The sequence below is a fragment of the Meriones unguiculatus genome, chromosome 9 (assembly GCF_030254825.1).
Source record: "Meriones unguiculatus strain TT.TT164.6M chromosome 9, Bangor_MerUng_6.1, whole genome shotgun sequence".
In the NCBI taxonomy this organism is placed as follows: Eukaryota; Metazoa; Chordata; class Mammalia; order Rodentia; family Muridae; genus Meriones; species Meriones unguiculatus.
In genome coordinates this window covers 74,694,849-74,708,260 of record NC_083357.1, presented here as the reverse complement: position 1 = coordinate 74,708,260, position 13,412 = coordinate 74,694,849, and positions in this window count along the sequence as shown.

Genomic DNA, 13,412 nt, shown 5'->3' with positions numbered 1-13,412 from the left:
CTGCTGTGAGAACAGTATCTAAACCCAGTTTTCAGAGATCATTTTCCAACTTGGGATAAAGATGTAACTTTTCTCTAACTCCACTTCTTTCTTCATAAAACTGGAATAGTAACAGCCATGTAATCTACTTCTGTAATATCCGAGTAACTTACCTCTTGGGTTTTTGAGAGTTCATGTAAACAGCACATGTGTGAATCTCAAGAATAAACTGTAGCGGGGGCTGAGCAGGACCCTGGCTTGTGAAGTCTACGGGAGCTCACGGCTTTCCTGAGCTCTTTCTCTATATCTGCTCATTCTGACCCTGGTTTGGTGCCGCCTCTTCACCAATGAGCATTTCTGGGGAGACCGGAGGGGTTCATATGCACAGTTCTTGCACTGTTTCTGAAGTGAACTTTTTATTCAGATTATAACGTTGATGGAAGGATATGGAAAGCAGGTGGGAGGAGCAAGTTACAGATTTATTGGCAGCTTAATAACGATAGTGTGTCCTTGGAAATTGCTAAGGTGCTATGTGTGCTCACTGCAAAATAATTGCACGATTGTGCATGGATAGCTTAGCCAGACTGATCAAGGTGTGTGCGTGCTGCAAAGGCTTGCGATGTATAGGAAAAATACATACTTTCGTTTGTCAATTTTAAAACTATGAAATAAAAGTCATTCTCTTTAGATTTGGCATTTCAGATAGTTTTCTCTTGTTAAGCTCTGTTTCCACCTGCCTGGCCATGAGTTTCTTTCTTTCACACTTCCCCTTTCTAAAGAGGAAGTGAAAAGGGAGGGCAGAGGAAGTTCACTGGACTCTCAGGACCCCTGACAGTAAAGTCCACAGTGTCCTCTAAGCCTCAGAGCCTCAGGGCCAAACCCATATTCTCCCTTTCTCCCTCTGAGCACATCTGTATATAGTCTCTGTCTGGGGGAGCTGACCCAAGCCTCCTGGAGGTCCTCAGGGTGAAAATAAGGGAGTCTGAAAATAACAGCTTAATTACTTATTCCTCATTAAAACAGACAAATATTTTTTTAAGGGAAGTTGCTTCTGAACTTTATTCTTTTGTATTTTTAAATTTTTATTAATTGCAGTCTATGTACTTTGTATCCCAGCTGTAGTCCCCTCCCCATCCCCTCCCAATCCCACCCACGCTCCCTCATCTTCTCCTATGCCCCTTCCCCAATCCAAGCACACAAACACACTAGCACAGTCAACATCAATATCAAAGGATCTAACAGACACTGCTCATTAATCTCCCTCAACATCAATGGACTCAAAGCTCCAATAAAAAGACACAGACTAACACAATGGATATGTAAACAAGAGCCAACAATCTGTTGCATACAAGAAACACACTTAAGTCACAGATAAATATTTAGGGGCTACCCACATCTATTGATCATCCTATCCTATAACATCCCAGGCCCAAGTACCTGGAAATGGGTAAAGATTGAATAAATCACTGAATGAAATCTAAGTACCTTTTCCTTCCCCTCTTTTTCTCCTCCTCCATCTCCTCTTCTTTTTGGCTTCTTTTCTTTCTCCTTCCGTAAAGATGCATTCATCATGGCAGAAAAAAAAAATCCCCAATTAAAGGAATGATGTGTTTCAGATTGCAAGGACTGATCAGAGAAGGTAGATTTGGGGCATTTGTTTTTATATCTGTATATATAGGAGTGGCACAAATTAGGGTGGCTTTATCTGTAAATAACGGACAGCAGCTGAGCTCCACTGTTCCCTCCTTCCATGACCTTCCTGAGCCATCGAGTCATGATTGAAACCCCAAAGTGTGAGTTAAAATGTGTTCTCTTAAACAGTTTCCTCCGGAATTTGCCATAGGGATCAATGGTCTAACAAGTTATTTCTGGTGTGATGTATGAGGTGTGTCTGTGTGTATTTAATCAAAGATGGTCCATCTGACAAGGACTCATTTTCTGAACCCTCCCCTTTGAGCTGATTAGCAAACCATATTAGATATCAAAGTCTACCTCCTGCCAATGGAATGAGACAAAGTCATCACCTATGTCAAATGAAAGCGAAGAGCCACATTGGCCCAGTAGTTGGATTCTGGCACATCCAACCTCCCCCCCCCCACTTTTTCCCCAAAAGAATCACCTTGCAGAGCTACTTTGGTTTTGTTTGTTTGTCCCTTCATGAGACTCTGAAGCTACTCATTGTTTTTGTTTTTTCTTTCCTAAGACCAGTTTCTGTACAAGAGACTATTTCCTAATATGCATGGGACCACGTGACAACTTCTCTCCAGTACAACGTGAGTAGAAATGAAATTTCACTTACAAGCTGTAAGAGGGTTAAGAACTGGTTTTTCTTTTCTTTTCTTTTTTCCTATGTTGACTTGAAGTAGAAAACTATGATGTCTGAGAAATCCAGACTAACAGGTTAGAAAAAGTCGAGACCCCTGACCTTCTCATGGAGGAAAGAGGTACCCCCCACATTCAGTGATATCCATTATGTAAATGAGAAATAGATTTCAGTCAGGTTAGGCCACAGGCAATCTGAGCTTTGTTATCGAAGCTAGGACTGCTCTGCTAATATGTGATATCTTAAAACACAGAGATTAAGCTGATGCTAGCATTCTTATCATGAAGATCACAAACTCTTAATACTACTTTGCTGTCCTCCTGCCTGTCTCAGCATCAGGATTCCTAATTCTAGTCTTTGAATATGAAACACTTACCTATCAGAACACTGCAGTCTCTCACTTTAGCACTGTGCTCACAAGCGCAATGCCTCCTCTGTTCTGACAGATGCTGCTTTCGTTCTCCCAACAAGAGCTGTATGCCTTAAACTGGGGACAGACCAACTCTTCCGAGAGCTGGCACTTTCCTTACACTCTGCTGATGTAACATCACTCGCCTGCAAGGGAAGGGTGGGCACTGTGGGGTCTAAGAAGGCCAGGTCACTAACTGGTCCTGCTGAACTGTGTGGAGGTCTTTAAAACCAGCCCCTCCTCACCCGTTTGTCACCCAAGACATAGAGAGATGTTTCAGGGATGCAGTTCAGCAGATGTTTGGGTCTGCTTTAGTAGTTGTGGGAGCAGCTGTCGATTTTCACATGTGTCTACTTCTTTCCTCCTTTCCCCTGGTGGGCAGATCACACGGTTCCACTGTCTTCTAACTGGATGGCCATAGGTGGTGACATGCTGACGGAACTGAATTTGTCGTTCAGGAGGAGCCTTTCATGGTAGCACTCTTTCCTTTGGTAGCACTATCAGTAGCTTCCGGGAGCATAGCTTCCAGTACCTTGGGAGGCTGAACCAGGGAAACTTGAACAACCCCCTTGTTTGGCCTGTTGTTAGTTACTTGCTTTTTATCACGAGTGCTGAGAGCCGTGCCACTTGTCAGCGTCCTTCCATTAGCTCCCCTATCAATAACACTTCTGATGTGTGGTAACCATGGTGACAGTTCTTAAGTAGCGTTTCAGGAGCTAGGAGGCTGCTGCAGCCTATCACAAACTGGTTGAAACCACTGACCTTCTGGTTAGACTTGCACAGTTGTCTGCCTTCGATTCTACATCTTATCGCTGTATGTCACCAGGTTTGAACATGTGTCCCGTGAAGAGCCGTGACTTTCTTTCCACCTGCACAGAGCACTGGTTACCTACCATTTCTTACACTGCAGACCATTCTGTTTTCTACTTCCCCAGACTTCTCTAAACTGTATTTGAGGGTCCAGGGCACCACTCCCTCAAATGAGGCTGACTCATAAGTAAAACTCTCCATTGCCAAATTGGTCTCCTCAGGGATTGAGGTGTAGTAGGTAAAACGAGCCTGGTTTGTCTGGCTCTGTATCATGGGGCTCTGTAATATGAGGCAAAGACTCCCACTGATGCCCGATAGACAAGCAGGGTAAGCAGGAATAAATTGCACTTGAATTTGAAGTGGCCACTTTGTCATGTGATAAAGCATGTCCTGTGGAGATCTATCACACACATATACTCACTCCAGGTAGGGAACCCACGACATTGCAAAATGTGGATATAAACAAAGTCCAGTTTGGTGAACCAATGAGTTTTATTGGAGTTACTTACAGGAATATGAATAAGGAGTTACTTACTGGAGCAGAAATCACTCAGAGATAGCTGCATCAGCGAAGCCCACTCCAGCATGGGGTAAAACTTTGAAGTCTTTGAAGCTGGAGGACACTGCGCATCCCACAGGCAGCTCAACAGCTTGGAGAGTGTCCTTCGCAGTGTGTGAGTTGTTCCAAACCTCTTTCAGGTAGCTCGGATGGTTTCTGCTCCTTCCGTACGGTCTCAAAGCCTTCTTCGCAACACAACTTCCTACCATTGGACAAGAATCTTGGGTTTTATTGCTTACTCTGGCAGGAAGGGGCCTAGTGAGTCTGGGCAGTTTCAAGGACTTCCTGAAACTTTTAAGTTGTTCCCTTACTGCTTAAGGAGCTTCGCTGGAGCATGGAAAGTTCCTATAAGGAAGGAATCTGCTAAGCAACACCGCCTGAGCAGTGTACCTGAGTCCATGCCAAAAGCTGCCTTTTGGGAAAGGGGCCTCTCCCCAGACTTGGAAAGTTGCTGCCCAGCGTGGCTGTTCAGCACCAATTAATTCAATTGGACCCAGCTCTGCCTGGGTTCTTGAGGTGCTCACAGAGGAAAAGGGCTGTGTTCCGTTTCCCACAAACCACTTCTAACTGTAAGTCAGCATAGAGCAGAGAGGATATATTCCCAGCATACAGAGCCCCGTCTTGATGAGGGCTTTTATGGCACTTTTGCGTACAGAACACAAATTGGAAGGCTTCTTCACGGAAAGACCCCTGAGTACCCGAAGCTGCCTGACCTTTGCATGAACCCTCTTCTCCTGCCACCTGCCTCTGCCAGTAATGCTTTGGGGCCTAATTTCTAGCACATGAACATTTTTCTAAATTCAAGATTTCTTTTTAAATTTTCTGCTCTAGTTAGTGCACAGAGGACCTGGGCAGAAAACTTTCCTTTCTTTTGAGCATTCTTGGGTTTTATTGAGCCTGTTCGAAGCTTGTTTTTCCAAACTTGTTTGACTGCTCGCAACGAGATCAATAATCATTTCAGGTTCCTTGATGACTTAACAACTGCTTTGGGCCAATTGTCCAACCAGTTCAAACGACTGTAGAGATTGACCATTAAGATGAAGGAGAAACGTATTTCCACAACGATGGTCAATTTCATGCCAGTAAGGTGTTGTGGTCAAGCCCCAGCCAGGTTTCCTACCCTGTTCTACTCCTTTGAGGCTCTCAGTCTGCCATGTGTTCTGCAGGACAATTTTCTAAAACAGGGTTGTGGTCCCCGTCACTCATTCCCAAAAGTATCATATCATGTCTAGATGCTGACAGATTGTGTGCAAGGCGTCTACTATCGTCATCCTTTTTCTGCCAGTTTTTCTTCTGAAGTCTCTGGTCCTTGGCAGAGCTCTATCTAAGCCCTGGTCACATACAGAAAGAACCACTTGCTGCTTCCAGGAAAACACACACACACACACACACACACACACACACACACACACACCAGCAGCCTTTCTCTCCCCCACCCCCATCTTTTGAGATGCGCTCACATGGCACCTTCCCTTCTTTACTCTGCAGCCCATCAGACAGGCAGTCCCTGCTCTGGACTCATGCAGCAACAGTTTTGGTTTATCATCACAGGTTGTATGATAATTGTTCATTTGTCTGTTCGTTCCCTCTCTAGTGTTGGGACTGTGTATTATCGAATGAGTGTAAAAAGTGCAGTGACCCTTCATTAGGAGTGGTTTGAGAAATATGTAAAAGAGGAGGAAGGAAGGGAGGACAAGAAAAGAGGAGGAAAGGGAAAGGAGGGAAGGGAGGACAGAAGAGAATGGAGGAGGGGATGAGAGAACAAAGGAGTTGAGGAGAGCATGTTTCTTCATATCCTGAGTCTCTTTCACTGAGCCACACAGAGGCACCTTCTAGCCCATCACCTCACTTAGAAGCTTGCTTTCTTTCATTCCACAGCTGGATGAATAAAAAAATACAAGAATGTGGAACCTGCAGGCACAGAGCTAATGGCACATGAAGGGACTCTAACCAGCCCAAGCACGGCAAACGTGGCTCTGGCAAGCCTTGTCTTTCTCTCATTAGATCATATTCCTAAAGCTAGCCATCAAGGTTTTTTTCCTTATTAGGCCATTTCATACTCTTGACGTTGACTACCAAAGTCCAGTTACCAAAGTGAAGTCCAGCAACCAAAAGCCTCTATCTCTTCACCTAATTAACATGCCCAATTAAAATTAAACACCTCCCACCAGCAATGGAGGAATCTTCTCCTTGCTCTACATCCTCGCCAGTTTTTTATCTTAGCCATTCTAATGGACATGAGATGGAATCTTAGAGTCATTTAAAATTGCATTTCCCTGATGACTAAAGATGTTAAACATTTCTCTAAGTGTTTCTCAGCATTTAAAGATTCCTCTGCCTAGAATTCTGTTTGGCTCTGTACCCCAATTTTTAACTCGGTTATTCAGTTTGTTGGTATTTAATTTCTTATGTTCTTTATATATTATGGATATTAGCCTTCTGTTGGATGTAGGGTTGGTGAAGATTTTTCCCATTTTGTAGGCTGCCAATTTGTCCCATTAATAGTGTCCTTTTCTTTACAAAAGCTTTTCAGTTTCATGAGGTCCCAGTTATTAATTATTAATCTTACTACCTGAACTGCTGGGGTTCTGTTCAGGAAGTTGTTGCCTGTGCCAATTCAAGGCTATTCCCCACTTTCTCTTCTATCAGATTTTCTGTATCTGGTTTTATGTTGAGGTCTTTGATCCATTTGCATTTGAGTTTTGTTCAGGGTGATAAGTATGGAACTATTTGCATTCTTCTACAAGCAGACTTTTTATTGCAGGAGGCTGTCCTGGGCATGTCAGCTGATCAGTAACATTCCTAAACACTCTATACATGGGAGGCCAGAAGCATCCCTGGAGCATGACAACTAAAAATATCTCCATACAATGTTACTTGAGCATAGTAGTCTTGGCCTCTGCTGCACAGAGTGGGTACAGTAATGAAATCTCCAATGCTGGTGTTGCATTGTTACTGACCTTATTCTGTGTTTCAAACAGCTAAATTCCATTGCTGCTATTCAGCAGTCAACAGGCGGTCTGTTAGGTTACATATATGCTATGACCATGCAATGTGGTTATTAAAACTGAGATTTTTGGGGAAAAGTTTCTAATATTTTTGGGAAACATACAAGCAGATTTTTAGTCTGGATGTAGATGGAGACAAGACTGTAAAACAGCCCTTGTCCCCTGCCTTCCCCACATCCTCTGAGACCACACACAGCTTGATACTGAGTGCTCCATGCCTAGCTGTCTGTCATGTCTCACCTAACCTACCAACCAAGCATTTCTATTATAGATCAAATTAGAAAATGATGTTCATTGAAAGAGGAAAGTGAGATAATATTCTACAGGAAATACATGTTCTGTCTGCAAAGTCACGAGATGCTATTAGGAAATGCTCACCACTTCTTTGTGTGGAAGGACTCTGTCTCTAGCATTCATCTATGCAGTCTCCTTGCATTCAGTAATGGATGGTTGCCCTACACAACCCTCTAAAGACACACAGTCTTCCAGTTGCTTCAAATGAAGATGAGACCAACCTGAGGTTAACACCCGTCTAAAGAAATGAACCACTTGCCTTTCTGCTACTTGCCTTGAGGTTGGAAATTAGATAGAGTATTTGTGAACCAACTCAGCTCATTCATTTAGAATGGAAGCTTGGCAAGCGTAGACTGAGACCAAGGAGGCTTGGAGTCCTGGACAACCTTATCAGTGGAGTTCCTACTTAAGGTACAAAACCCTTTAGTTCTGTGCAACACTATAGTCTGAGGTCTTCGATAACAGTGTCTTAGCCTGAGTTGTATGTAAACATGAACGGGTGCCACTCATGTCCTAAAGGAACAATAGAGACGTTGGATTGGACCACTCTCATTTTAACAATTATGGAGCAGGCAGCAAAGAAACAGCTGTTGCTGGCTGGTGTGTGGTCACCTTTCTCAAGCAACGGAAGTTCACTGGGTAAAGCCGGCCCCAGGATAACTTTGATAGGTGGCTATTAGCTTACCAACGCTTGGAACTCTGGAGGAAATAGTGAGACAGAATCAAAATGCTGGTTTCTACTGGCTGTTCCTTTGTGCTGTTAGTAGAAAAGATAACTTTTTGGCAGAAATTTACCAGTGTGCAAGCAGAAATGGCAGGAAGTACACTGCGGTAGGGACCTCCCTTGTGTTTGGGACTTCAACCTGAACAGACCAGCAGTCTAGTAATTTAGTCATCACAGAGCTTTTTCCACACCATAAACAGAAAGAGATAATACATTATCTACTGACCTTTTTCTTGAATCTGTCTTTAATGGAATCAGGGGAGCCAATCAGACGGCAAGTCCAGAATTAAACATATTCTTGTCTCATGCAAGCCTGTTATTTCACATGGCCTCAAAGTTGCTACTGGAGAGGAAATAACCCAGCTACAGACATGAGTAAATATAGGCATATCCAGAAGCTGACGATTTAAGCAGACAAGGTTTTGGCTATCCTTACATGTTCATGGGAATGACTAGAAGCAAGTAACCCAGAAAACTGCGAAGAATTTTGAGAGCAGTATGTGATCAAAGAAACCACAAACCTGGCCTGCAAAAGCTGTAATTTTCTGATTCGTAAGGAAGGCCCCAGGAAGGCTAGGCAGCCTCAAGGAGGACATGTACCCCCACTCTCGCTGTCATTGTGGCCACAGAAGTTTATGGCAAGCAGAGTCTCCAAGAGGTCAGTGTACAAAGAATTTTTCTCAGCGATTAGAATCACTGTCTACAGCCCAAGAAATTTTCTAAATTGGCTGAGACCTGTCTCAAGTCTTTCCCGGGAAGATTTCAACATTTGTAAGAAGAGTAATGAATGTTTCCCATTCACCCTGGCCCCAAACAGGGATTTATGGCAGTTTTCCTGTTTGATTCCTCTACCATGGCCTAAGCATTAGGAAGGTGGCAGAAAACATGCCCATTGGATTGGGCATTCTGGGATCCCAGGGCCTCCAGCCTTGGAAACAAGACCTCCCTCACATCATCCAAAAACCTTGGACTTTCTGTGGAAGCCACATCTGGGAGGCTCTTCAGCCTCTCCCCCAGGAGTGGAGAAAATGCATTCCTTGTAATTACGAGGGTACACAGGGGTAGTTGGTGACTTCAAGCAGAGACTAATTATCATCCCCAGGACTCGTCTTTTCCGTGTGCCTTAGAAATAGAGCTTTCATAGTGGGGCACCTGGGCACCACACCTGGGATTTCATATGGCCTTTGGGGATAGAGCAGCAGGTCCTCCGGCAAAAGAAGAAGTAGACTGACCGCCTTCTGTTTGCTCAGCCCCTCCTCTCTGCTGTGAATAGCATGGGGCATGAGGTATCTGCTTTGAAAGCAAGAACTAAGGCAGCACTAGCGGAATATTTCAAGCAACAAGTTGGTGTGTTCACCCCCCAGCATCGCAGGGCATCGGCTCCCTGATCCCTGTGTAGACACCACAGTCTGAGGATGTTCAAGCACCATCTATGAGATGACATGATAGCTACATAAAACCTATGTATATCTTTTGATCCATCTCAGATCATCTTTAGTTAACTAATATCTAAATTGTATCTAATACAATTTTAATAGCAGCTTTATTGTCTTCTTCTTCTTCTTCTTCTTCTTCTTCTTCTTCTTCTTCTTCTTCTTCTTCTTCTTCTTCTTTTTCTTCTTCTTCTTCATCTTCTTTCTTGAGACAGAATTCAGGATCCCACTATATAACTTAGCCTTCAACACAGAGATCTGCTCTCCTCTGCCTAATGTGTGGCCTAATGGCATGTGGCCATCATGCCCAGCACAGGATAAAAAATTTTTACATATGTATGTAGAGTATATGTGTAAAAAATATGTATTCTGCAGTAGACTGAATATATAGCTGTGGAATCTGAGGACAATGTGGCAACCTCTGTGATGGTTAGTGTTGTCAACTTGACGGAAGCCAGAGTCATCTGGGAGAAGGTCCTCTGGGCAGGGCATGCCTTTGGGAGATTACATGGGTTATATAAATTAGTGAGGGAAGACCCATTTTGATTGTGGGTGAGATCACTCCTCAGGGAGTGAATCCTGGTGTCTACAAAGTGGGAAAAGCAAGAAGAGCACTAGCATGTATGCATTCAGTGTCATCATCTTTCAACTGGACTGCAGACCTCACGTGTCCAGCTGCTTTAAGCTCCTATTGCCTTGGCTTCTGGACTGTGATGGACTGTGCCTTGTGCTGTGAGCTTAAGGAAGCCATTTTCCCCTTAATCTGCTTTTGTCAGAGTATTCTATCACAGCAACAGGAAAGAAGCTAAGACATGATTGCTTTGGCTTAGGTCTTTTAGACTCTGTAGGAGCAAAGCATCTTGGGATCCTGAAACACTTGTCCACCTTAGTCTCCATTAGGTAAGAGCAGAAAGAAACTCATAACTTGTTGGGAAACACTGTCCCTTTGTGTCCCTGGAATAGACATGTACTCTAAAGCTCAGCCCGCCCCAAAATAATCCAATTATGTAGGTAATAAAAAACATACAAGATAAACCTCACATACTCATTTTTTAAAGTAAGTATATATATGCCAAGGAAAAACATGAAAAGCTAAGTATTAAAACATCTGTTTCTCTATGGTTTCTAATTTTTCTTTCATGATTTCCCATGTTTTCTATTTGATTGCTTTGCATATTACTATTTTTATAATTAAATCAGTGTCAGTAAATGCTATTTCAAATGATAGGTGGCCGTCAATTACTCATTTCTCTTTTTGAGGCCATGCGATTGGCCAACACTTCTTTGACTATCAAAATATTCCAAAGTTCATGAAAAAAGAATAATTACAAGTTGATTCCTATGTCTGAGGAGCCCTGGACCACAGCATGGGCGGTTAGTAGCAGGGAGGAGCAGTGTCCTAGGAAAGACCTCCTGCCTGCATTTGCTTTCCCTCCAGAGACCTCTGGCAGCTCTGCCTCTCACAGTGTGCATACAGTTGCTGGTTTTGTTGGGATGTGTTGAAGATTCAGCCAGGTCCATGCTTGTGAAACTCAGGCCCTTCTTGTTTCCCTACATCAAACAGGCAATGAATAAATCTGTTCCAAATGAGAACACATCATCACTAGACCCGTCTCTGTCCTTATTGCTGTGATTGCACTTTTCTCTCTCTCTCTCTCTCTCTCTTTTGACTACTGCTATAGCTCCTGGCTTCCTGCCTCTCATCTTTCCTCCCACTGAAGTCTCAACCTGTGGTCAGGGTTGACCTTTGAAAAGACACCTCTGATTGTGTCGCTGCTCCGTGCAAGGCTTTTAAGGTGGGTCTGCTGACTCACCACTTTCCAGGATCCAGCTCTAATTTCCGTAGGCGTTACTCACCCGACCTACTGTCAGCCAGCACCCGCTCAGTTTGGCACAGGGTGGTGATTCACCTACAACTGAATGTTCTTTAAAAATTAATTATGAATAGACTTGACTTTTAAGAGTAATTTTACAGAAAAAATCGAGTGGAGAGGCCAGAATTCCCATATTCCTCATGCCCACTCTGCTCTCCTACTATTAACATCTTGCATTAGTGTAGCACGTTTGTCACAATTGATAGGCTAACACTGGCGCCCTAATCTTATCATTTTCTGGGGAGAGATAAGACAGGGTCTCACTATGTGCCTCGGGCTGGCCTCGACTTCATGATCCCCCTGTTAGATAACGCTCTTTCCTTGAATAGTGTGACCTTCTGAAATGTCTCCTATTCGGAAGCCCGTAGCATCTAACTTCCCACAGGTTTCTTTTCCTTAGTCACGTGCAAACAAGGGCTGCTATGTGTCAACTCATAATTTGAAAGCCTGGTTCTTTTTATCATAGCATAATACCAGTTTGTGGACATACCGTGATAGTTTGTTATTCTCTTGACAGACTTGTTGATTTCTATATGAGTAAAGTTGCTGTAAATATCAAGAGTAGGCTTTTCTGTAGACATGTGTTAACCACTGAATGCTCCGTATTTGTTATGTGTGCATGTGCTTGTGTGAATGGATATGTGTGTGCACATGGATACAGAAGTACAAACTTCGAAACTTATTTCACATTTTTAAAATTTTTAAAAATTAATGTATTTATTTATTCACTTTACATCCAAATCATAGCCTCCTGTCTCCTCTCCTCCTGGTCCAGGCCACCCTCCCTCTCTCTCCATCCCTCTCCCCTACCCCTAAGAAAAGAGGAGCCCCCTCCCCACCTACCCATCCCCGCACATCAAGTTGCATCAGGACTGAGTGCATCCTCTTTCTCAGTGGTTTGTCAAGGCAGCCCCACCAGGGGGAAGTGATTGAAAAGTATGCAACAGAGTCATACTGTTAGAGACAGCGCCCTCTCCCCTTACTAGGTGACCCACATGAAGACCAAGATACCCATTGGGTACATACGTGTAGGGGGGCTAGGTCTAGTCCATACATTGTCCTTGGCTGGTGCTTCCATATCTGCAAGCCACCTGGGCCCAGGTTAGTTGGTTTCAATGGCTTTTTGTGAATCTCCTGTCCCCTCCTGGCCCTTCTGTCCTTTTCTTTACTGTTCCACAAGTCTCCCTGCACTGTGCCTGGGATTTGGCTGTGAGCCTCAGCATGTTTTGATCCGTTCCTGGTTGGAATCTCTCAGTGAACAACTAACTATGTTAGGCTCTTATCTGTAAGCGTAGCAGAGTGTTGTTAATAGTGTCAGGGGTTGGCTCTCTCCCACAGTGTGACCAGACATTGGTTGAACATCCCTCAATCTCTGCTCTATCTTTATCCCTGCACATCTTATAGACAGGGTAAATTTTAGGTAGAAGATTTTATGGGCGGGTTGATGTTCTCCTCCCTCCTCTAGGAGTCCTGTCTGTTTTAAGGGTGACCTTTTCATGTCCCCATGTTCCTTGCTAGTAGGGGTCTCAGCTAGAGTCACTCTCATACCCTCCAAAGAGCCTATCTGTTGTAGGTCTCCAGCTTGTCTCAGAGATGTCCTCACTCACTATTTTCCTTCTCTGCAACCCCTCTGTCCTTCCTCCCTCTCACCACATCTGGTTCCCACCCTCATTTCCCTCATAACTCCCTTTCTTCAGGCACTTCCTCTGTCCATTCTACTTCCCCTTCTCATCGAGATTCAAGCGTCCTCCCTTGGACATTCCTTGTTATTCAGCTTCTTTAAGCCTGTGGATTTTAGTATGGTTATCCGGTTGTATATGGCTAACATCTGCTTATAAGTGAGTACATACTATGAATGTCTTTCTGGGTCTGAGTTACCTCACATTCAGGATGATCTTGTCTAGTTCCATCCATTTTCCTGAAGACTTCATGATTTCCTTGTTTTTAATAGCTGAGTAGTATTCCATTGTGTAAATGTATTAGTTTCTTTACCTATTCT